Source organism: Carassius carassius, chromosome 36, assembly GCF_963082965.1.
Source record: "Carassius carassius chromosome 36, fCarCar2.1, whole genome shotgun sequence".
Lineage (NCBI taxonomy): Eukaryota > Metazoa > Chordata > Actinopteri > Cypriniformes > Cyprinidae > Carassius > Carassius carassius.
The window spans coordinates 22063420-22088591 of record NC_081790.1 but is presented as its reverse complement, the minus strand read 5'-3'; the positions used below and the strand labels follow the sequence as shown (position 1 = coordinate 22088591).

The window sequence follows — 25172 nt, the reverse complement described above, 5'->3', positions numbered from 1 at the left end:
AAACACCATGGTTTTACTAATGTCTTTTGCTTAGCTAAGCATTTTATGACTTTGCATATTCTCATAACACAAATCAGAGAGACAGAAAAACAGTTTACAGTTCCATTGCTTAGCCTGTAGGTGAGCTGTTACTTTATTTCTATTTCACTGTGAGCTACTTAGAGTAAGCTTACTGGAAACCCTTTACATTTTAAACAAATTATTTAAAAAATAACAAAAAAATAAAGTTCAAACCAAATGTGTCATAACCCATTCATATCTTATGGATGTTTATAAGAATACTTTTGTCACTTTACTTAAAGCAGACAAAAAACACTTATAAATATTAATACCATATTATAAAACTTTATTATAAAGATGGTTAAAAGCCGTGAAAGACCACTAATAAGATGTTGTATGATACTGTGCAGATCTGAAGTAAACAATGTCAAGAAAGTAAAACATGAAACGATAGGATATATAACCCATTATAGCTTAAGTAGATAATATGTTCAGTGTTATAAATCATCACACACTTAATAGCTATAAGCACAAATAGGTATGTATTATGTTGCATTGTAACTTATTATGATCATTTATCAGATGATACAACACATTATAATGTTTTAAAAGGCATTATGCATGCATTATAATGCATTAAGTGTGTCCTTATAAGGCATCATAAATGCAGGCTTAATCTGGTGTTATGATGCATTGGTTATAAGCACAAATAGGTAAGTATTATACAAACCCGATTCCAAAAAATTTGGGACTCTGTAAAAATTGTGAGTAAAAAAAGTGAATGGAATAATTTACATATCTCATAAACTTATATTTTTTTTCACAATAGAATATAGATAACATATCAAATGTTGAAAGTGAGACATTTTGAAATGTCATGCCAAATATTGGCTCATTTTGGATTTCATGAGAGCTACACATTCCAAAAAAGTTGGGACAGGTAGCAATAAGAGGCCGGAAAATTTAAATGTACATATAAGGAACAGCTGGAGGACCAATTCGCAACTTATTAGGTCAATTGGCAACATGATTGAACAATATCAGAAAGGAGTTTCTCAGAGAAAAATTGCAAAGAGTTTGAAGTTATCATCATCTACAGTGCATAATATAATCCAAAGATTCAGAAAATCTGGAACAATCTCTGTGCGTAAGGGTCAAGGCTGGAAAACCATACTGGATGCCTGTGATCTTCGGGCCCTTATACGGCACTGCATCACATACAGGAATGCTACTGTAATGGAAATCACAACATGGGCTCAGGAATACATCCAGAAAACATTGTCGGTGAACACAATAGGTCAAACTCTATAGGTCAAAAAAGAAGCCATATCTAAACATGATCTAGAAGCGCATGCGTTTTCTCTGGGCCAAGGTTCATTTAAAATGAACTGTGGCAAAGTGGAAAACTGTTCTGTGGTCAGACGAATAAAAATTTGAAGTTCTTTTTGGAAAACTGAGACGCCATGTCATCCGGACTAAAGAGGACACGATGTTATCAGTACTCAGTTCAGATGCCTGAATCTCTGATGGTATGGGGGTTGCATGAGTGCATGTGGAATGGGCAGCTTACACATCTGGACATCAATGCTGAAAGGTATATTCAAGTTCTAGAACAACATATGCTCCCATCCAGATGTCTTCTCTTTCAGGGAAGAGATTGCATTTTCCAACATGACAATGCCAGACCACATACGGCATCAATTACAACATCATGGCTGCGTAGAAGGAGGATCCGGGTACTGAAATGGCCAGCCTGCAGTCCAGATCTTTCACCCATAGAAAACATTTGGCGCATCATAAAGAGGAAGATGTGACAAAGACCTATGACAGTTGAGCAACTTGAAGCCTGTATTAGACAAGAATGGGACAACATTCCTATTCCTAAATTTGAGCAACTTGTCTCCTGTGTCCCCAGACGTTCGCAGACTGTTATAAAAAGAAGAGGGGATGCCACACAGTGGTAAACATTGCCTTGTCCAATTTTTTTTAGATGTGTTGATACCATGAAATTTAAAATCAACATTTTTCCCCTAAGATTTTTTCAGTTTAAACATTTGATATGTCATCTATGTTGTTTTCTGAATAAAATATTGAAATTTGAAACTTCCACATCATTGCATTCTGTTTTTATTCACAATTTGTACAGTGTCCCATCTTTTTTGGAATCGGGTTTGTATAATGCATTGTAACTGTTTTTATGATTACTTATTAGATGATACAACACATTATAATGTTGTTTATACAGTATTACATGTGCATTATAATGCATTAAGAATACCCTTATGATGCATTATAAATGCAGGCTTCATCTAGTGTTATAATGCATTATACACATCAAAGTATAAGTACAAAAGGAAAGTATTATAATGTATTGTAACTGTTGTTATGATTATTTATAAGATAATATACCCTATTATAATGATGTTTATAAGGCATTACATGTGCATTATAATGCCTTAAGAACAACCTTGTAAGATTAATAAGGGAATTAAGATCAATATAACTCAAAGGTGATTGAATTACAGTGAATAAGAACCGAATTAGTATGCAAATTATTGAGAATTAATATTTAACACTTTATCAACTATTCATCCACCGATAAGTTGAGATTAGGGTATTTTATCAATTCTGGACAAAATATTATCCTGTGGCCTATGATAATAATATCATGAAATTATGATAACTGATTATGAGCAAGGTAACAGAATCTGCAGTTTAAGGCAGTAACTTGTAAGCACACAGCACAAGACACTGGTATGTAAAATCAAACAAGGCTTTATTGAACTACTCTAATACACAATGTCAATGTCAATGTCACCTTTATTTATATAGCGCTTTAAACAAAATACATTGCGTCAAAGCAACTGAACAACATTCATTAGGAAAACAGTGTCAATAATGCAAAAATGATAGTTAAAGGCAGTTCATCATTGGATTCAGTTATGTCATCTCTGTTCAGTTAAATAGTGTCTGTGCATTTATTTGCAATCAAGTCAACGATATCGCTGTAGATGAAGTGTCCCCAACTAAGCAAGCCAGAGGCGACAGCGGCAAGGAACCGAAACTCCATCGGTGACAGAATGGAGAAAAAAACCTTGGGAGAAACCAGGCTCAGTTGGGGGGCCAGTTCTCATCTGACCAGACGAAACCAGTAGTTCAATTCCAGGCTGCAGCAAAGTCAGATTGTGCAGAAGAATCATCTGTTTCCTGTGGTCTTGTCCTGGTGCTCCTCTGAGACAAGGTCTTTACAGGGGATCTGTATCTGGGGCTCTAGTTGTCCTGGTCTCCGCTGTCTTTCAGGGATGTAGAGGTCCTTTCTAGGTGCTGATCCACCATCTGGTCTGGATACGTACTGGATCCGGGTGACTGCAGTGACCCTCTGATCTGGACACAGACTGGATCTGGTGGCCACGGTGACCTCGGAACAAGAGAGAAACAGACAAATATTAGCGTAGATGCCATTCTTCTAATGATGTAGCAAGTACATAGGTTGTTATGGGAAGTGTTTCCGGTTCCGGTTTACCTAATTAATGCAGCCTAAAAATCCTTTAACGGATTTGGATAATAAAAGCATATTAGTATGTTATGTGTATGCCAGGTTAAAGAGATGGGTCTTTAATCTAGATTTAAACTGCAAGAGTGTGTCTGCCTCCCGAACAATGTTAGGTAGGTTATTCCAGAGTTTGGGCGCCAAATAGGAAAAGGATCTGCCGCCTGCAGTTGATTTTGATATTAAAGGTATTATCAAATTGCCTGAGTTTTGAGAACGTAGCGGACGTAGAGGATTATAATGTAAAAGGAGCTCATTCAAATACTGAGGTGCTAAACCATTCAGGGCTTTATAAGTAATAAGCAATATTTTAAAATCTATGCGATGCTTGATAGGGAGCCAGTGCAGTGTTGACAGGACCGGGCTAATATGGTCATACTTCCTGGTTCTAGTAAGAACTCTTGCTGCTGCATTTTGGACTAGCTGTAGTTTGTTTACTAAGCGTGCAGAACAACCACCCAATAAAGCATTACAATAATCTAACCTTGAGGTCATAAATGCATGGATTAACATTTCTGCATTTGACATTGAGAGCATAGGCCGTAATTTAGATATATTTTTGAGATGGAAAAATGCAGTTTTACAAATGCTAGAAATGTGGCTTTCTAAGGAAAGATTGCGATCAAGTAGCACACCTAGGTTCCTAACTGATGAAGAATTGACAGAGCAACCATCAAGTCTTAGACAGTGTTCTAGGTTATTACAAGCAGAGTTTTAGGTCCTATAATTAACACCTCTGTTTTTTCAGAATTTAGCAGTAAGAAATTACTCGTCATCCAGTTTTTTATATCGACTATGCAATCCATTAGTTTTTCAAATTGGTGTGTTTCACCGGGCTGCGAAGAAATATAGAGCTGAGTATCATCAGCATAACAGTGAAAGCTAACACCATGTTTCCTGATGATATCTCCCAAGGGTAACATATAAAGCGTGAAGAGTAGCGGCCCTAGTACTGAGCCTTGAGGTACTCCATACTGCACTTGTGATCGATAGGATACATCTTCATTCACTGCTACGAACTGATGGCGGTCATATAAGTACGATTTAAACCATGCTAATGCACTTCCACTGATGCCAACAAAGTATTCAAGTCTATGCAAAAGAATGTTGTGGTCAATTGTGTCAAACGCAGCACTAAGATCCAATAAAACTAATAGAGAGATACACCCACGATCAGATGATAAGAGCAGATCATTTGTAACTCTAAGAAGAGCAGTCTCAGTACTATGATACGGTCTAAATCCTGACTGGAAATCCTCACATATACCATTTTTCTCTAAGAAGGAATATAATTGTGTGGATACCACCTTTTCTAGTATCTTGGACAGAAAAGGGAGATTCGAGATTGGTCTATAATTAACTAGTTCTTTGGGGTCAAGTTATGGTTTAAATGATGAGAGGCTTAATAACAGCCAGTTTGAAGGTTTTGGGGACATGTCCTAATGACAATGAGGAATTAATAATAGTCAGAAGAGGATCTATGACTTCTGGAAGCACCTCTTTCAGGAGCTTAGATGGTATAGGGTATAACATACATGTTGTTGGTTTAGATGATTTAACAAGTTTATACAATTCTTCCTCTCCTATAGTAGAGAATGAGTGGAACTGTTCCTCAGGGGGTCTATAGTGCACTGTCTGATGTGATACTGTAGCTGACGGCTGAATGGTTGCAATTTTATCTCTAATAGTATCGATTTTAGAAGTAAAGTAGTTCATAAAGTCATTACTGCTGTGGTGTTGGGAAATGTCAACACTTGTTGAGGCTTTATTTTTCGTTAATTTAGCCACTGTATTGAATAAATACCTGGGGTTATGTTTGTTTTCTTCTAAAAGAGAAGAAAAGTAATCGGATCTAGCAGTTTTTAATGCTTTTCTGTAGGATATGTTACTTTCCCACCAAGCAATACGAAATACCTCTAGTTTTGTTTTCCTCCAGCTGCGCTCCATTTTTCGGGCTGCTCTCTTTAGGGTGCGAGTATGCTCATTATACCATGGTGTCAAACTGTTTTCCTTAACCTTCCTTAAGCGTAAAGGAGCAACTTTATTTAAAGTGCTAGAAAAGAGAGAGTCCATAGTTTCTGTTACATCATCAAGTTGTTCTGAGGTTTTGGATATGCTAAGGAATTTGGTTACATCAGGAAGATAACTTAAAAAGCAGTCTTTTGTGTTAGAAGTGATGGTTCTTCCATACTTGTAACAAGAAGTAGAATTTACAATTTTGGCTATATGAATTTTGCAAAGAACTAAATAATGATCTGAGATATCATCACTTGGCTGAATAATTTCAACACCATCAACATCAATTCCATGTGACAGTATTAAATCTAGAGTATGATTTCGACAATGAGTAGGTCCTGAAACGTGTTGTCTAACACCAATAGAGTTCAGAATGTCTATAAATGCTGATCCCAATGCATCGTTTTCATTATCAACATGGATATTAAAATCACCAACTATTAAAACTTTATCTGCAGCCAGAACTAACTCGGATGTAAAATCACCAAACTCTTTAATAAAGTCTGTATGGTGCCCTGGTGGCCTGTATACAGTAGCCAGTACAAACATAACAGGGGATTTATCATTAACATTTGTTTCTCTGGATAATGTTATATGAAGTACCATTACTTCAAACGAGTTATACTTGAAGCCTGCCCTCTGAGAAATCCTGAAAACGTTGTTATAAATTGAAGCAACACCTCCACCTTTGCCTTTTAGACGTGGCTCATGTTTATAACAGTAATCTTGGGGGGTGGACTCATTTAAAATAATGTAATCATCAGGTTTTAGCCAGGTTTCTGTCAAACAGAGTACATCTATATTATGATCAGTGATCATATTATTTACAAAAAGTGTTTTCGTAGAAAGGGATCTGATATTCAATAAGCCAAGCTTTATCATTTGTTTATCCATATTGCTTCTGTTTTTTATTTGTTGAACCTCAATTAAATTGTTAATCTTAACTTGGTTTGGACGTTTTTTGTATTTTCTAGTTCGGGGAACAGACACAGTCTCTATAGTGTGATATCTAGGTGAAAGAGTCTCTATGTGCTGAGAATTAACTGACGGGAGGCAGCTAGCAGACGGTCGGTTTAGCCAGTCTGTCTGCTTCCTGACCTGGGCCCCAGTTAGTCAAGTATAAACACTAAGACTATTTGCCATATTTCTAGAGAGAAGAGTGGCGCCACCCCAGGAGGGATGAAGACCATCTCTTTTAAACAGGTCAGGTCTGCCCCAAAAGCTCGTCCAATTGTCTATGAAACCTATGTTATTCTGTGGGCACCACTTAGACTTCCAGCCATTGAGTGATGACAATCTGCTATGCATCTCATCACCACGGTAAGCAGGGAGCGGACCAGAGCATATTACAGTGTCTGACATCGTGCTTGCAAGTTCACACACCTCTTTAATGTTATTTTTAGTGATCTCCGACTGGCGAAGTCGAACATCATTAGCGCCGGCATGAATAACAATCTTACTGTATTTACGTTTAGCATTAGCCAGCACTTTTAAATTTGCCAAGATGTCAGGCGCTCTGGCTCCCGGTAAACATTTGACTATGGTGGCTGGTGTCTCTATATTCACGTTCCGTACAATAGAATCACCGATAACTAGAGCACTTTCATCAGGTTTCTCAGTGGGTGCATCACTGAGTGGGGAGAACCTGTTTAATGTTTTGATCGGAACAGAAGAGCGGTGTTTTGACCCACGACTACGCTGCCTCACCGTCACCCAGTTGCCCTGCTGCTGGGGCTCTGTTTCCGGAACCGAACAATATACAGGAATCCCTGAGCTAGACGCATCCAAAGCCATATCTAGAGCCCTAACATTCTTACTGTCCTCAATTAAAGTTTGGATGCGTGTCTCTAATTCTGAAATCTTCTCTGTCAGCCTAACTATTTCCCTGCATTTATCACATGTGAATCCCTCATCAGCGAAAGAGATAGATAAACTGTACATTTGGCAAGAGGCAACACACAAACTAAACTAATGAAAACACACAAAAATTCATTCAAACAGTGACAGAGAAAAGTGATGTTATTAATGGAGGGTGAATGGACACTATTTCTTGACAGCAACCTGAGAGAATCAATCTACTAGCACTTTAATCTTAGTTCATTTTTTTAAGATTTGCACCAGTTTCAGACAGAATTAGGAGATATTGTGTACTTGCATTTGGATGCTCCTTGTTGCTTTGGATGTGTTCCCTTCTGTAACGAATTTGCTGGAGAGGGAATCTCTGGAGCTGATTGGCTGGCAGTCAGTTGATGATGCGTTCTGAGGGACAGCACTCGATGGACAAAAAAGCAGGGCAAAAAGCTTGTCATTGGGTTATAAGCGTGTCCATCTGACCCGTCCTTCTTAGTGCGACAGTCTATCAGATATTGTCTTGGGTGGGACCTATGCCCCGTTCTCCAGTTCTTGCATGTAATTAGCGTAATGTCCACGTCATCGCGTGTGTCCAAACTCCTGAGAGTTTAGTTTAAACGCTTTAATAAGCAAACTTAATAGTTTAAATATGGTGCATCCTACACACATCTACTTTATGTCAAAATTCTAGAAATCATTTACCCATCAAGTAGGTACCAAAATACATATACTTCCCATAGTTGAGGTGGAAGTAAATAAGGATTTAGCCGTGAAAAGTGTTTAACACACAAAATTAACTTGAATAATATAAGGCATGCATAATACAGAAAATACACATGTACAGTATGAGGCAACTTCTGGTGATTAGTTCCTATAACTGAGGTAGAAAACTCTATGAATAGGTTGTAATGAAAGTTAAACACACAGAAAGAATTCCACAGGTTATATAAAACATACATGATACTCAAGATATATGTGAGGTAAATACTGGTAATCAATTCAGCTTATTGAAAGCAATTTTGAGACCGTTGTTTGCATTAAACCACAAGTGGGTTAAATTTCAGTCTATAAGTTTTGGAGACAAAGTCTCTGGAATTTACAGCTGCAGAAAGGAGGTGTTCCCTGGTTTAAGGTTTTTGGTGAGCCTGGGCCAATGGAATGCCTTAGCATCCTTCCTTTCCTGATAAGGCTGGGAATTTATGCATTGGGGTCACCACAGGGTTTCTTGGCCATTTGGTCTTAAGTTCGGGGAACAAAAGAGAAATCTTTTCCTGCTGTCCTGGCATCGCTGGTATGAGATTAGACAGGCACAAAAAGGGAAGGGGGGGGGGGTTGACATCTCCTTTAGCCATCTTGGCACCATGACTGTCTTTTATGATGCACTAATGGTTCGATGGCGAATCGTTCTGAACTGTGGAATGCGGTGTTGGGTTCTTTTAATGAAATGGACTGTTCAAGGATAATTCTACATATTCCCCCTTTCGATCGGTGATGTTCCAGGTGAGGACATCGGCGAGCGCTGGAGAAAATAGGCAGAGAGAGAGAGAGAGACAAGCACACATACAAACACAACACAACACTCCATCACTTAGCTGAGTTCTGGTGCAAGATTTCGCTTTTGAATATTGTGGGCCTATGGCACGACAGGTTAACAATTATGATGATGATGGTGGCTTTCTTGATTACCCTAGTTTTGGTAGTGCGACGCACGGGTAGAGGCATAATCTCAATTAAATTGGTTGAGTTCCATCCTCCTTGATCCTTTGTTTTGGCTCGGGATCAAGGGTAACGGAGTGTTGTTTTAAATACTTTCTAGATTTTTGCGTTCCGTTTGAGATTCGTCGCCTGATAGGTGATCGAAGCTAAATCATCGGTATGGAGGATCTACGTACAAATGGTTATAGTTATTTGATCAGTTGCAAGAGTGCCATGACGGGTAGCTCACGGGACTCTGCAATCCTCTTTTTTGCACAGTGGACGTAGTGAGTCAATCCTATCATCAGGCTCTAAGTTTTTGTAGGTTTAAGATTGTTTAGGTGAGAGGAGTGGATAGTGGAAGAGAATGGGTGCATATCATTTGAACGATTCTGAGTAAGGTGTTTATGAAGACAATTGAGTGTTTCATTAAATGGGGTGTAGTGTGTGGTGAAATTGATCTGTGTCAGTCACTTTTGGTTTACCCCTTTTCTTGTCTGTTGGAGCCCAAGTGCCCTTTTATCTGGTTTCGGTGGACCCAACGTAGGACTGGCTCATTGCACTTTTGGCTCATCTTGATTCGGTATGCGACAGGTGAGAGCTTGTCCACGATTTCATGGGGTCCTGTCCAAGAACTTCTTTGACAGGCGACGGGGTTCCGATTGTTGTGACTGCACAAAACTGTAGTACCACACTTTGTCTCCGATGTTGAGTTCTTGGTGAGAGGCCTTCTGGTCGTAATAGGCTTTGCGTCCTTCTGTACTTTTCTGTAGTTGTTGTTGTGTAAAGGCAAAGGCTGTTCTTAGATGGCAATGCAACTCTTCAAGATACTGGTGGGTGGTATATGCCGTGACAAGGCTCATATCACCTGGCTGGTAGAGCAGGTTGAGCGGCAGTGTCATTTGCCGTCCCGTCATTAGCTCAAAGGGTGGCACCCTGGTGGACTTGTTAGGAATTGCTCTGATAGCCATTAGCAATAGCGGGAGCTTGATATCCCAATCCTTTTGGTTCGCAGACACATACTTCTTTAGCATGCTGACCACGGTTCGGTTGGAACTCTCCACTTGCCCAGAGGTGATAGGGTGGTGGCTGATGTGCAGCTTGGCCTGTATGCCCAGGAGTTTCCAGACTTCCTGCATGATTTTGGTAGGGGTCCGACCCAGTCGATTTGGAGGTCCGACCATGGGAAGGACATTCCTTCTCGCTGTAGTTGTGCTCTGTGGTTCGGGTTCGCAGGTTGGAATTAGCAATGCACCAGGCACCCTTTTACATACTCTGCTACATCTTGCTGCATGCCAGGCCAGTATGCCACTTGCCTTAGCGTTTCATACGTGGCTTTGGCGCTGTGGTGTCCGGCACATGGTGCATCATGGGAATGTGTGAGCATCACCCTCCTTTGGCACTGAGGGACAACAAGCTTGGGTGTAGTGAGTTCATCAGGGGCATATACCAGTATGCCATGTTTAAGATATAGCATGTGCAGGAGTGCATTAAGACACCGGAGGTCAGAGGAAGCAGCAAGGTCAGAGGTGGTTATGGGGTTTGATTGTGGGTCAGAGAGGTGATTAACAATAGTTTGGATGACTAAATCTGAAGTTTGGAGAGTTATAATGTCGCCATTGGAGATTTTGGGTGAGATGCTGATTTGGGAGGAGGTGGGTTTTTTTACGGCTTGTGCATGCTGGTGGCGTGTGATGAAAGAAACACATGGGCTGGGTGGGAGGGGTATAAAAAAGTCCATGGATCGCCATGTAGCGTGCCAGCTTTGGCAAAAGCATTTGTTTGGTCGTTGTAGTCTTTGTCTTGCCCTGGTTGCCGTGAGTGACCGCGGACCTTTTTCCAATAGACGAGCACGTCGTGTTTCGTGACTATGTCGTCGCATGCTTGGAAGAGATCTTGATGCTTGACTGAAGTGCTTATTTGGCGAAACAAGGGAGCCCATAAAGGCTTCGTTCAACGTGTCCGCATAGGCATTGATTCTGACCATAATGTCTGCTCTAAGGCACAGACAGTCTTAGAGGTAATCATGGTTAAGGAGCATGGATTCAGAGGGAAGCGATTATGCTTGGTGGCTTGTGGCAGTTCAGGCTTGTCTTTCTTTAAGGCTCTGAAGAGCTTCAGGTTGATGGCTGAGTTTTCGACCCATAGGGCTAGCACAGAGTCAGGTACTGTCATGCCTTGCATGTCTATAGCTGTCATCAGTTGAAAGCCATTTGAGCCTTGTTCTGTGGTTAAGTTTGACTCTTGTCATGTGGCACCAAGTTTGAGATTTGCTTTGGTCTTGGTTGCTTGCATTCAGGTTCAGTCTCTTGTTTCCTTGACAATGGTTTATGGCAGCTTTACTTGTCGTGTTTTGAGGTTGGTGAGTGTGAGAGAGGTGGTTATTGCTCTAGTTGATGTGTACCAGGTGATCGCTGTTCCCTTGCTTCGCCTCTAGTCATGCTGAATCTGACTTGTCTTTCTTTTTCCATTTCCTGTCCTCTTCATTGTGTTTGAAGAATTCTTTCATAAACATCTGCAGCATTTCTTGTGAACTGATACCTGGTGCAGTCTGTTGTTCTTGTGAGGACTCAGTGTGGGGTTGGTCTGATTCATGTCTGGGTGTATTTCGTCGTCGACCCCTTGGGCTAGTTGTTCCTGGGGGCATGTGTTGCTTTCCTTTAGACATTCAATTGGCCTCCCATGAACCTTTTCCTCTTTAGTTTTCATACGACCGTGTCTGGTTCCATGAATTAAACCAGCGGTTTTCGTGTGGCCATGACTGGTCCCATGATTTCACCCAGTGGTGTCCAGACGTGTGTCAAGTCAAGTCAAGTCACCTTTATTTATATAGTGCTTTAAACAAAATACATTGCGTCTGCAAGCAACTGAACAATATTCATTAGGAAAACAGTGTGTCAATAATGCAATAATGCGTGTGATGGGTCTCGTTGCTTGTGCCAGTGATTGTTTGGTTGTTTGGGTCTGACACTGACATGAGAGTCCCATTCTTTTCTGAAGGAGGACCGTCTTTGTTCTTTAGGTGGCAGATTGGTGCTTTCATGATGCTGGGTGCCCTCTAGGGCTAATCCTTGATGTTGAGTTTTGAAATCACAAACTGTTGGTATTTTGGTTCCCTTTTCTGAGGCCATCTTTTGTTTGCCATAGGCTTTGTGGGCCAAATCCCTCAACTGTTGTGTAGTTATTGTGTGAGGCCAGGTCACGACGCCTAGGTGGAGGCTTACTCCAGGGTGGAGGTTTCTCAGGAAGAGGGTTTTGAAGTTTAAGTCCTCCTCCATGTCGGGTTCATTGCGTGCAACAAAGTACGCTCGTCTGAGTCTGTTGTAAAAGGCTTGGGGTGTCTCATGCCGGCCTTGTTTGGTTTCTAGGGTGGCCATCAGTCCTTGGTCTGCCTCTAGGTCTGCAAATTCTTTAATTAGGGCTTCTCGGAGGAGGTGGAAGTCTGACTTGGTGTGTATAGGCTGTCTATCCAAAAAACTTCGCACCTCAGGACTGGATGTTGTTCGAAGCAAATAGAGTCTGTCTCTGTCTGTCACGTTGGATCTCATTTCCAAGTGGAAGTCGATATCTTGCAGGTAGGCCTGGACATCTTGACTTCCTGCCACATTTGGGTTGAATTTGTTGATGTTTCTGGTCAGTTTGTCAAGGTCTTTGAGTTCCAGGCCATGTGCAGCTTCATAGTCGGTTCGGAGAGGCCCCCTTCTCTTGTCAGCAGGGTAGCGCTCCTCCATGACAGCTGAATAGGGCTGGTGATTCTTCACTTTCTCTTTGACGTGGCAATCCCAGCATAGGGGACTCAACTCTGCTGGGCAGGGGTGAGACCAGAGGATGCCTTGTCCTGGTTGGCTCAGGGTGCCGCTCATAAGCATGCTTGAGTTCCTTTCTGATTTAGTCAGATTCTTCTTTTACATAATCAAGCTGTTGAGTCAAGCTGCTGATCTGATTTCGTGACCTTTCAAGATGGTTTTCAAGGGCCTTTATTCGGCTGTTCTTGTCTCTGAAGTCAGCTTTGGCTTTTTCCAGTAGCTGCTCTGCATACTGTAACTTGTTGGCCAGATCATCTTGGGCAGCCTATCAGGCCTTATTTATCTGTGGGGACTTTAATGTTGATTTACTCAACCCAAATAATCACAGACCAACAAAAGAGTTCATCGATACAATGTACAGTTTGTCTCTGTACCCTACCATTACCAAACCCAGTAGAATTACTTCTCACAGTGCCAGGTTAATAGATAATATTTTTACAAACTTATTGGATAACAAAACGATAAGTGGACTATTAGTTAATGATATATCTGACCATCTACCAGTTTTCTAAGTTTATGACAGCTGTTATACAAGAAATAAACAGGATGCTGGACAGCTATTTAAAAGAATAAAAACTGAGGAGACAATCAATTCACTTAAATAAGAGTTATTTAATCAGAACTGGGAGTTGGTATTAAATGAAGATAACATTGATAAAGCATATGAAACTTTTTTGTATACCTTTAAATTAACATATGATAGAAATTGTCCAATTAGGAAAATCATCAAAAGAAATAAATACTTAGATACACCATGGATCACAAAAGGATTGAAAAATGCCTGTAAAAAAAAAGAATACACTCTACAGAGAATTCCAAAAAAATAGAACTGAACAAGCTGAGAATAAATATAAAAAATATAAAAATAAATTGACAACCATATTACGGATCTCAAAACAGGAATACTATAGCAAATTATTAGATAGGAATAAAAGTAAGATTAAAAGTATTTGGAATATATTAAACAATGTAATTAGGAAACACTAAAGAAAAAATAATTATCCACAGTATTTTATTGATAATGATGAAATCATAAATGATATGAACGATGTAGTTAATAACTTTAATAGGTACTTTGTAAGTGTTGGACCTAAACTGGCAGGAAAAATCCTTGATCATGGATCAGCAGATGATTGGAATGAGAAACTAATATGTAGAAATTCAAATTCATTTGTTTCTCACGGCAGTGGAGCAAAAAGAAATAATAGATATTGTACTTAAATGTAAAAACAAGATGTCAACAGACTGTGATGGTACTGATATGACAATAGTCAAAAAGGTTATTGAAGCAATTGTACGACCATTGACACATATCTGTAATCTTTCTTTTCAAACTGGTAAATTTCCAAATAGCATTAAAACCGCAAAAGTCATCCCATTATACAAAACTGGGGACAGACACCATTTCACCAATTATAGGCCTGTTTCCCTACTACCACAGTTTTCTAAAATCTTAGAAAAACTGTTTGTTAACAGATTAGACAAATTTATTGACAAACACAAATTACTTGCTGAAAGTCAATATGGATTCAGAACACAAAGATCTACTTCATTGGCAGTTTTGGAATTAATAGAAGAAATCACCAGTTCCATAGACCAAAAGAAAATTGCAGTTGGAGTCATTTCGATCTTAAAAAAGCATTTGACACAATAATCATGAAATATTATTTAAGAAACTGGAGCGTTATGGGATCAGGGGTGTTGTTTTACAATGGATGAAAAGTTATTTAAGTAACAGGCAACAATTTGTGAAAATAAGTGATTTTCAGTCATCATGCTTGGACATTGTTTGTGGTGTCCCCCAGGGGTCAGTGCTGGGTCCTAAACTATTCATCTTATACATGAATGATATATATGTAAGGTATCAAAAATACTGCTATATGTTCTGTTTGCTGACGATACAAATATTTTGGGTATTGGGGAAAACCTGCAACAGCTTATGGAGGACATCACCTCAGAACTGATCAAAGTAAAGAAATGGTGTGACTTAAATAAACTGTCTTTGAATTTGGATAAAACTAAATTTATGTTGTTTGGGAAGCATAAGGGGAACAGCGATGTAAAAATGGTGATAGATGGTATAAATATTGATAGAGTTTCTGGGGGTGATGATCGACCACAAGATCAAGGAAGCCACACATTCATCATGTTCAGTCTAAATTATCCAGAAGTATCTCCATTCTTGGTAAAGCCAAACAGTTCTTGAATATAAAAGCATTACATATATTATACTTTTCATTAATTCTGCCTTATTTAAATTACTGCGTGGAAGCCTGGGGTAACACCTACAAATCCTCACACCGACCGTTGTGCACACTCCAGAAAAGAGCCATCCGGATAATACACAAGGCAGGTTTTCAGGATCATACAAATGAGTTATTTAGAAATTCCTGCCTACTAAAATTTTCAGATCTGGTAGAATTTCAAACAGCTCAGTTAATGTTTAAAGCCAGGAACAAACAACTACCAGATAATATACAGAAACTTTTTACGGATAGGAAAGGGGGTTATGATTACAGGGGAAGTTGCAACTTCAGGATAGAGGGAGTTCGAACAACCATGAAGAGGATGTGCATTTCAATCTGTGGGGTTAGGGTTTGGAATAAACTCTGTCAAGAACTTAAAGGAACACTTTAAGGAAGAACTTAAAGGAACAAAGAACTTAAAGGAAGAACTTAAAGCGATCCAGATTAACACTAGGCGATTTCCTAGGCAGATATTGACTTGGGACTATATTATGGGGAAGCACAGGCGAAGCACTGCTGCTTAGGCGAAGCACTGCTACTTCGGCGCAGAGATATCACGCAACACATGAAATCCCACGAATTCCAAGTATGAGTTTGTTTAAAAAGAGGTTTAGACTAATGATTTTTGTGAAGTATCGAGATGAAAGCTAGAGGTGAATTGAGGTCTAGTACGGTGTAGATATAACTGTACATGTGTGTGGGACGAGATATTTTTGTGTAGGTGTGTATGCATATGAATGTGTATGTGGGCATGGTAGAGGGATGTGAATAAGGATTTGAAGTCAAGGCTCTAGAATTTACTGTAAGAATAATATTAGATTACTTTCTATTGATATATGTTTACATTAATTTTCTTTGATTTATTTGTTTATTATTATTATTATTATTGTTATTTTTTTTCGTAGATTATAAGACTTTGGAAACAGGATGATTATTGCAAATGCAAGTTTTGAATACTGGAGAGGGGGTAGGATTAAATAAGTTGTTTACATCTTCCAACCCCTTTTCAGACATGTTAAAGAGTGTTAGTGTGTATTTGATTGTGTGCATATGTATGCGTTTGTGTATATATGTAAGCGTTTGTATATGCATGTTGGTATGTATATGTACCTGTATATATATGTATATGTATATGGGTATGTATGTATGCACGTAGGTGTGGGTATGTGTGGATATATACATGTATGTTCATATGGATATGGATGAGGGTTTCGATGCACATATGTGTCTATGCGCTCAATCTCATGTGGGAGATAAAAACTGGCTGTATGTGATAGAAACAAAGTGTAGGAACTTATTAACATGTCTGAAATAAATTAAAAGAAAGAAAAGAAAGAAAGATGATCATCTTGGGCAGCCTTAGCTTGTTCCAATTCTTGGCTGGTAATTGGCAATGTTTCTTGAAGCCTTTCGATTTCCTCTTTGGCGCCTGGCTCCACCTCATTGGACCCTTCCTGTTGGTCCCGTTATCCAGTTCTAACTGGTTGATGCGTTGTTTTGCGCGAGTCAGCTCCTCCTGGAGGTGAGCGTCTTGCTCATTGCTCAGTTTGAGTGAGGCTATCAGCATGTGACTCAGGGAGCCAGTGATCTTTGCAATCTCTTTGTGGTTGTAGCTACAGTATGGATCCTGTGTCATGATGTCAGAGATGTTGGCATCCTGTTGTTCTTGCGTGTGCTGTCGTAGGTTGTCGGCAGCTTTGGTCATGAGGCTGCATGTCACGACACTTAACCAGTTTGCTAAGTCTTCCCAGTGGTTGATGGGATTATCAGTGCGAGACATGTTGGCACATGGTAGGGAAACCTGGAAAAGAGACTGGCACAGATCTGTGAAAGTGTGTGTGAGCTATGTGATTTTCAAATGTGATCAAATGTGATTTTCATGTGCATCTCATCAGTAAAGATGCTCCTGTGATTAGAAGTATATCTCCAGCACGTGCGTTCAGATCAGGGTTGCCAGGTTTTCACAACAAATCCGCCCAGTTGCTTCTTAAAACTAGTCCAAAACTAGCCCAATCGCGTTTCCAGGAGGTTCCCCGATAAAAATTGCTTCCCGGGGGTTAAAATATACGTTTTTTGGAAGGGTTGCCTTGGTAAAATTCGCATTTTAGGGGCTAAATATCACGTTATTTGTATTGGGGTTGCTTCAAACCGGGGGCATGAAAAACAATCGCAGACTAAGTCAAAATTGTACTTTTGTTGCTTAAGGTGATGGATACTAGATGGATACTTTGACTAGAGCATGTGACCAGAGTGAAGTCTACCATGACAATGCCATAGAGTGTGGGTACTATACTATCATGATCTACTGTAGCATGAGTGTTGTCTTTTCTGGTTCAAAGGATACATTACAATAAAACAATGCAATTGTCCTTGCCTGTACCTTATTGATCATCACATTACTATTTTAAATATCTTTTAAGAGCAAAGTAATTACCCCATATCATCACAATAGTAATAACATACAGACAGAAATTAGACAAGTAGCTTTAAGCCCAATACATACATGGTGGACACTGATGAGGTCTTCTTTTCTCTCCCCCATGTACTCAATCAGGCATCTCAGTATCACTTCTCCCCTTTTCTCCACATAGCCAGATGGATCCTGTCAACAAGTAAAATCTGATCGAAATTCACTGCCTGATGACAGTAGCACAAATCAGAGAACCTCTGTATTTCAACCATTCAATTGTTGTAAAAGGTTCTACTATACACACACCACTACCACTGTACTGTACAAGATCTCACACTATCACCAGCATCTCACAAAATTGAGATTTAATTGACCAAGTAGGCTGTATTTATCAATATGAATCAAGCTTCTATTAGTGCAGTAGTAGAAGGAGGCAGAAAGGTGATCGTATCTGCCTTCTTTTGGTGGTTGGTACATAAAACCTACTTCAGAAATGTAATTGTATGGAGCCAACACTATTGTTTGCAATTTTACCTATGTTTTACTTACCTGGGAATAATTATAGCTGTAACTGTGTCTATTCTGAAGTTTTTCTTAATTGTATGTGAAGTTTGAAGACCCCAGGTAACAAAAACGCTTGGTTACCTAAAGACCAGAAAAAAACATGCATGTTAGAATAAGTTTAAAAACCAGTGGTAAATGTAAAATATTTAAGTAATAGGTTAAAAATAGTTTTATGGTTTTGAGCCAGTGCTATCAAATGCACTTACATCTCTGCTGCTGATAACATGAGCACCCCACGACAGCTGCATGCCCCACCGGAGACTGTTATTAAGATGAAATTAAATAAGTCGTCACTTTTATTTACAGTACATAGCACTTTGAAAAAAAAAAAAAAGATTGTTTATAAGTGCTGTATTCATGCCTCTATGTGTTTTAAGGCTACTTTAATTGGGTTTAATTTTGACCAATAATATAACTTTAATCGTTTGTTAGCCTTAACTTAAACTAGCGTAGCCAGTTACTAATGTTAACGTGTGCTGTCTAGAACTTTTACTTTACCGTTGAATGTCAAATATTAGTTTCTGTTATCTGTCACCCGGCCCCTCGGTGGGACACCTATGTTTATTTCACTGTGACGAGTGGGGCGGGGCCGAGGGACATGGGAGCGAGGCCGGTGGAGTGATTGGAGATGAACTACACCTGTTCGACCCACCGGTCTCGAGGCCCATGGAGGAGATGGAAGGATATAAAACTGGAGCGACGACAGTGAAGGACGAGAGAGGACCAGGCCTGGGCTTTTAGTTGTGTTTTGGGTTTTATTTGCGCGCACCAGTCGTCCGTGAGGGGCTGGTGCGCTGTTTTTGTGTTTTTTTTTTTGTATTAAAATGTTTTTGATTGTCCGCCGGTTCCCGCCTCCTTCTTCCGGATGAATATGAAGGTTTATATCATTACATTCACTATATTACAATTAAATCCTAATCTAATCATGACAAACTATATATTGTTGGAAAGGTCTAAGACTGCTAAATAGATATTTGCCAATCTTTTTTGTTAAAAATTATAGGAAAAGTAATAGATTAATTTCTGGCAAGAGTGCACCCCAAAAACCTACATTATAACAGGAGTTCTGACCTTTGTCAAAAAAGTCTTCTTCGTTGCCTTTTTCTCTATCACACTTTAGAAAACATCAGAAATTACATATCACTTGAAAACATAAAATCTCAAAATTCATCCTTTGAAACCCATTTTAGTTTACCATGAAAATTGTACATCAAAATCATGTTACAAAATGTTTTCAGTCGTTAATTATAGGTTTGGATCATGCACTTTCAAGTCTATGTTCAAAAATGTGAATGGCAGTTAACAGGTTAAGTTAACGCTAACTAACTATTAATAGTGATATTATTGGTAAAATTAAAGATAAAGTAGTTTTAAAACATAATAGGCATGACTAAAGCACTTGTTTAATTTCATATTAACAACACTGTTTCAACTGCTGTTGTCTGCTGATCGTTGCCTACAAGTGCTTAGCACTGTGCAGCCAACTTAGCTTGCCATGTGTTCAGGATAGCAAGCTATACAGTACAATTTGCAAACCTTACTTTAGCTCCCTAGTTGAGTGAACGATTTCGCGTGACTTTACATCAATAAATTGGCAAAACTTGCACAACTTACCGTGTTAATCAGTCCTTGAAATCTAGATCCGCTGCAGCGTGCAAACAGTTGAAGTGCCAAGGAAGCATCTGCCTGGGAAAGGCCCCGCCAGTGAAAAAGGGATAATGCCAACTTAATTTTTTTGTTTTTTATTTTAAATATTTACGTTTGATGAACACACATGCCACATTGACAGCTGCTCAAATAAATTGTGTATGTCAACTCACTTTTATAACATTTCTTGTAAACAACAAACTCATACAAAAAGCTACCCAAATAAATTGCTATTGTTTTATTTAAAATATATTGTTATATAAAAAGTGATATATTTTAAGTAAAGAGGAAATATATTTATACTTTTTAGTATAAAACAAATAAAATAAACTAGATTACAACTATTTAAAATATATAAAACCTACTGTGTGGGTGTAGCACTTTTTACAGTGAAGGTAACAGAATCTGCACTTTAAGGCAGTAACTTGTAAGCACACAGCACAAGACACTGGTATGTAAAATCAAACAAGGCTTTATTGAACTACTCTAATGATCTAAACTAATGAAAACACGAAAACATTGAGGTGGAAGCAGGGGCGGACTGGGACCAAAAAGTGGCCCTGGACTTTCTGGCCCACAGCACCCCACCACATCATAACGCATCCGCCCCTGTTTTGATGTCATTTATTAATTTAATATTTAAGTAAACAGTTTGGGAATTTTAACCAATAGTGCAACTGATCCTACGTTGAAACAAACAAAAAAAAAAAAAAAACACTGCGTGCAGCAGCTATTCATTTAGCGACTCCTATGTGAGCGTACATGCTCCTCACGACAAACATTCTCCAAGAACTCACACTCTGCATGCAGTTAACAGATCCATACGAATCATGCATGAAATAGAAGTTTATAAACTCAAACGATAGCTTTATGTGCTTTACAGATGAACTTGAAGTTTTTATTTATTCAAGATGTTCAATAATAGATCATCTTTGACCCGGTAATACAAGTTCATGATTCGTGAACAGATGATTATTTTGAGTCAATCTTTTAAAATAATCATTTATTTTGTTGAACGAAACCAGTGTGGAAACCATTGGTTCACAAACTGGATAGATCTGAGGTGCAGGGCTCATACAATCCTCCCGGGGCTATTGTGTTTTCCAGTTGGGCTCCCAAATATATCACCGCCCTGCCCGACGGGCTATTGTGAATAGTGATGTAAAATTCATAACTTGATTCGCATTGTTCACTCACTTGTAGGGGTGAAACAGATCGTAGTTGATCATTTGCACTTGTTTATAAATCTTGCCGATTCAAGTGTTTTAGACCTTTTAGACTTGCGCGCACTCGTTCAAAGCACGCGCTGAGAGCAGCATTTCAGACAATGCACATACACAGCGTACTCGTCTTTTGCGTTTGTAACTTCTGAATGAACACATACACACAATTATCTCAAAATAATTGTCTCTACAAGTATTCTCGTTAACACAGTCGGTTATGTTTAAGTGAACATATACAGTGGCCTGCTGCTCAGAGAAATTAGCTGTACCTGACAAATCTCTCTCTTTCTCTCTCTCTGTAAATTAGACGACGTGAAAGGGGGCGTGTTTCAAGATACGCAATACATACATTCGGCATCTAGTCATAGCTGGGGGCGTGGCGAGGGCGGATTCGGCGTGGGGGCAAACACTGCGAACTTCGCGTGTATCTGAATGACAAAAATGCACATATTGAGCGCTCATTCCCAGAGACGCGTAGAACAATTTTAGTCTCTTTTAACTTTAATATTCATATACACAAGTCCATATCGATATTTGATACATTTTACAGCCCTTATATAGATGTATTCATTCAAAAATAGCCAAATTCCGTGACGTTCTGCTTTATACAGCAAGTTCCATTTGTGACTGGATTCCGCGATTCAATCGTTTCGAAAACACAGACGGGGTGAATTTATGAATGAAAGTGTAAAAGTTCTAACACAAAACTAAGTTGTTACGTGTCCACACGCTTTTTTAAGTGGGTAAACGGGTTTATGTTCGACACTAGGCTAACGTTACATAGTTTCGTTCTGAACTGTGGAATGCGGTGTTGGGTTCTTTTAATGAAATGGACTGTTCAAGTATAATCCTACACCCTTATAATGCATTATAAATACAGGCTTCATAGAAAGTGTTACCATTATTTCTTATTTGTTATTCACAGTCACATGGGCACAGGTTATCACTTCCATTTTCTTTATTATTTCCTTAGTTTGTTATGAATTAAAATTCCAAAGCAAGTTAAGATACAGTAGTCTTTCTTTGATGAGATAATGACCAAGTGTGAACGAGTCACGAACCCAACTACCTAGTAGAGCTTAGATCGGGCCCAACAAATCAAGCCCGACCCTACCCGAGCCCGAGCACGTTGTGTCCAAGCCCGGCCCGGCCCGACCCGTTCACTGTAATTATGAGCCCGAGCCCGATTTAAACCCGACCATTTTTAATATGTGGGCCGTTATAACCAGGGGCGGCGCCAGATTTTTTTTTTTTTTTTTTATAACGCAGGTGCTGCTGTGCTAGATCATTTAGGCTACGGGGGAGCTGCGCAGTTTTATATATATATATATATATATGCGTGCCACATTTAATGTACGAGACAAAGCCAACACATATGTTGTCACTCCCCACGACTAGTTTAAAATGTTTCCATAACTCCGATTTTCCTCCAAACTTGCTCAAAGTTAATTCTCCTGTTTAAATTTTTTTCTTTGCTTTTTCAAGCTCCATGTTGCACTTATTCTACTGAATAGTACAGCACGCACAGCAGGTGTGATGTGTCACGCATGCGAGACTGCGAGTGGACTAGACGCTGCGCATAACACGTGACGTGCTTTATCAAGGGCCCGACCCGGCCCAAGGACGGTGGCAGGAAATATCGGCGCGGGCCGGGCCGGGCCGGGTCGGGTCGAGCCCGAGCTCTGGCAGAAAATCTAAGCTCTACTACCTAGCCTCTATGTGGCGATTGGATGTCGCTAATACCAACTATACAGTGTATTTAGTAAAACAAGTGTACATTTTGTTAAACCAAGTAAAATCAAAACCTATCACAAAAGGTCAATAGCCGCTTTTCTATTGTTGGGCCAGTGGGAGCCAGTGCTTTAAACTAATAAGAAACAAGTCACTAGCATATGCACAAAAAACCATGATAAAACAGCTGTTTGTTTGCATTCTTTGTTAGAGATTTAAGTCCAAAAGCATCAGTGTTGTACAATAAGTGATACATTGATCGTAATTAATTAATTGATCAGGATTGAAAATTGGTCACACAGAAATAAAGCAGTATGAACATGGCCTACCTAGCCTACTTATTCAGTCTAGTCTGTTTCAGTTTATTGTAGTCACAGTATACATCACATTTAGAAAGAAAGATAATTTCTATATTTTTATAAAAGTTCCCAAAAAATAACCATTATTATATTTTTATGATATACCCATAGGGCTGTGATGATAACCGCATCACCGTGGTAATTAGATGCTGACCGCGGTGTTGAGGTCATCACCGTCATCACTGCAATTGTTTTTTTTTTGCTAGTGAAAGTTACAGGAGTGCATATGTTGTGTGTGGTATGAAGTTTAACCAATCATTGTTTGTCAATTTACTGTCTTCCATCGCAGGGGTGCCTGCAGGATTTCTTCTGAGGGTGCGCAAAAAGAGTTTTTCTTTTGGGGGCGGGGCATGGAGGGGTGGGGTTCTGCCCGAATGAACAGTAAGAGCAGAACAAATGTGTCACACATTTTAAACTCAACAAAATGGTAAAATGCATATATCAAGAGCATGCTCACAAATGAAAACAACAGAGAACAAAACAGCATTGGATGAAGTAGACTAGAGCCCTGCACGGGCCCAAATATAGGCCCTAACCAGTCTTTTTTTCCCTTCTCCCAAAACAGCTTATATACTACTGTTTCAGCTATTAAAATAGTTAAGTTTTGTATGTAAGGGGAAAATTATTATATTTCGCTTTTCGTTTTTTTTATGAAGTTTTTTATGTTTGGAGCATTTTATTGTTAGTTAAATGTCATTTTTTGTTTTTTAAAGCAATGACCCAGCGGCCAGCGGCAGACAATGAGTTCATCATAGCCTATGTTTTGATCAATTTAGCATTCTCAAATCATCAGGACTTGCCCAAAATAAAATCTATAGATATAAAACAGTTCAAGCATATCACAATGTTAATTTAAACTTTGAACCTAGATAAATGTGCCCTCTTAGACGGATATCCAATTGTTTGTGTGGAGAGTGGAAGCTGCAGGACATGGAGGCGCCAGCGTGATCACTTGCATTTTTTTCTAACAGTGGAAAACAACTTAAAATAGGCAGTCATTTTTGCTCATAAAGGTAAGAGTAATACATCATTCCTAACTGTAAAGGTCTACTTTTGTTTGTGTACACTCACAATATCACTGTTATAAAAAGAAGAGAGGATGCCACAATTTTTTTTGAGATGTGTTGATGCCATGAAATTTAAAATCAACTTATTTTTCCCTTAAAATGATAAATTTTTTCAGTTTAAACATTTGATATGTCATCTATGTTGTATTCAGAATAAAATATTGAAATTTGAAATGTCCACATCATTGCATTCGGTTTTTATTCACAATTTATACAGGTGTCACATCTTTTTCAGAATCGGGTTTGTATTGTTACGGTTACATTGTTACTGTTTTTACAGGAGCGCTTCACAGTGATGAACCTAAACTCAGGGAATTGCCTCACAGGCATGATAAAAGTATAATAGAAACCTTTAAATTAATACTTTAAAATGAAATAATTCAAATCGAAAATAGAACCTCTTTCATTGTATAATCCGTGCATTTCTTTCTAAAGGCACATCCAATGAGGAGATGGCGAGTAATTTTTTTTCATCACCATAATTCATGGATGCCTATAATATAAAAATAAGCAAAAGCTTAAAACAGGCTGTGACGAGTGGGGCGGGTGGAGTGATTGGGAAATGAGCGACACCTGCGACCCACCACCGGTCTCGAGTCCCACAGAGGAGATGGAAGGATATAAAACTGGAGCGACGACAGTGAAGGACGAGAGAGGACCAGGCCTGGGCTTTATTTTATGTTTTGGTTTTTTATTTGTGCGCATCAGTCATCCGTGAGGGGCTGATGCGCTTTTTTGTGTTTATTTTTGTAATTAAAGTTTCATTTTGATTGTCCGCCGGTTCCCGCCTCCTTCTTCCTGATGAATATGAAGGTTTTAGTATTACAGTGGTGCCGAAGCCCGGGAGAAGGAGGGACACGCTGCTGAAGATCCCTCGCCGCTGTGGTGAATCCGTGGTGCCATCGAGCAGATGAGGAGTGTGCCGCCATGGACGCTCGAGGCGGTGGGCTGGAGTGAGTTGCCGGGGACGGGCGAGCTCGCTACCGGCCGCCCGCGATGTGGAGGGG

At 39.3% G+C, this 25172-nt stretch overlaps 1 protein-coding gene and 1 long non-coding RNA gene across 2 annotated transcripts in view; one reads left to right on the top strand and one right to left on the bottom strand.

The window, feature by feature from the left end:
* The window catches only part of sgcd (sarcoglycan, delta (dystrophin-associated glycoprotein)), a 1159024-nt gene that overhangs the window by 697089 nt on the left and 436763 nt on the right, over positions 1 to 25172 (top strand). The gene's annotated exons all lie outside the window — the stretch shown is intronic.
* Positions 17362 to 19881, bottom strand: LOC132116784 (uncharacterized). The gene is made up of 3 exons (XR_009425695.1): positions 19753 to 19881; positions 18345 to 18399; positions 17362 to 18219 (listed from the first exon to the last, which is right to left on the bottom strand). It is a non-coding gene; the product is annotated as an uncharacterized LOC132116784 (long non-coding RNA).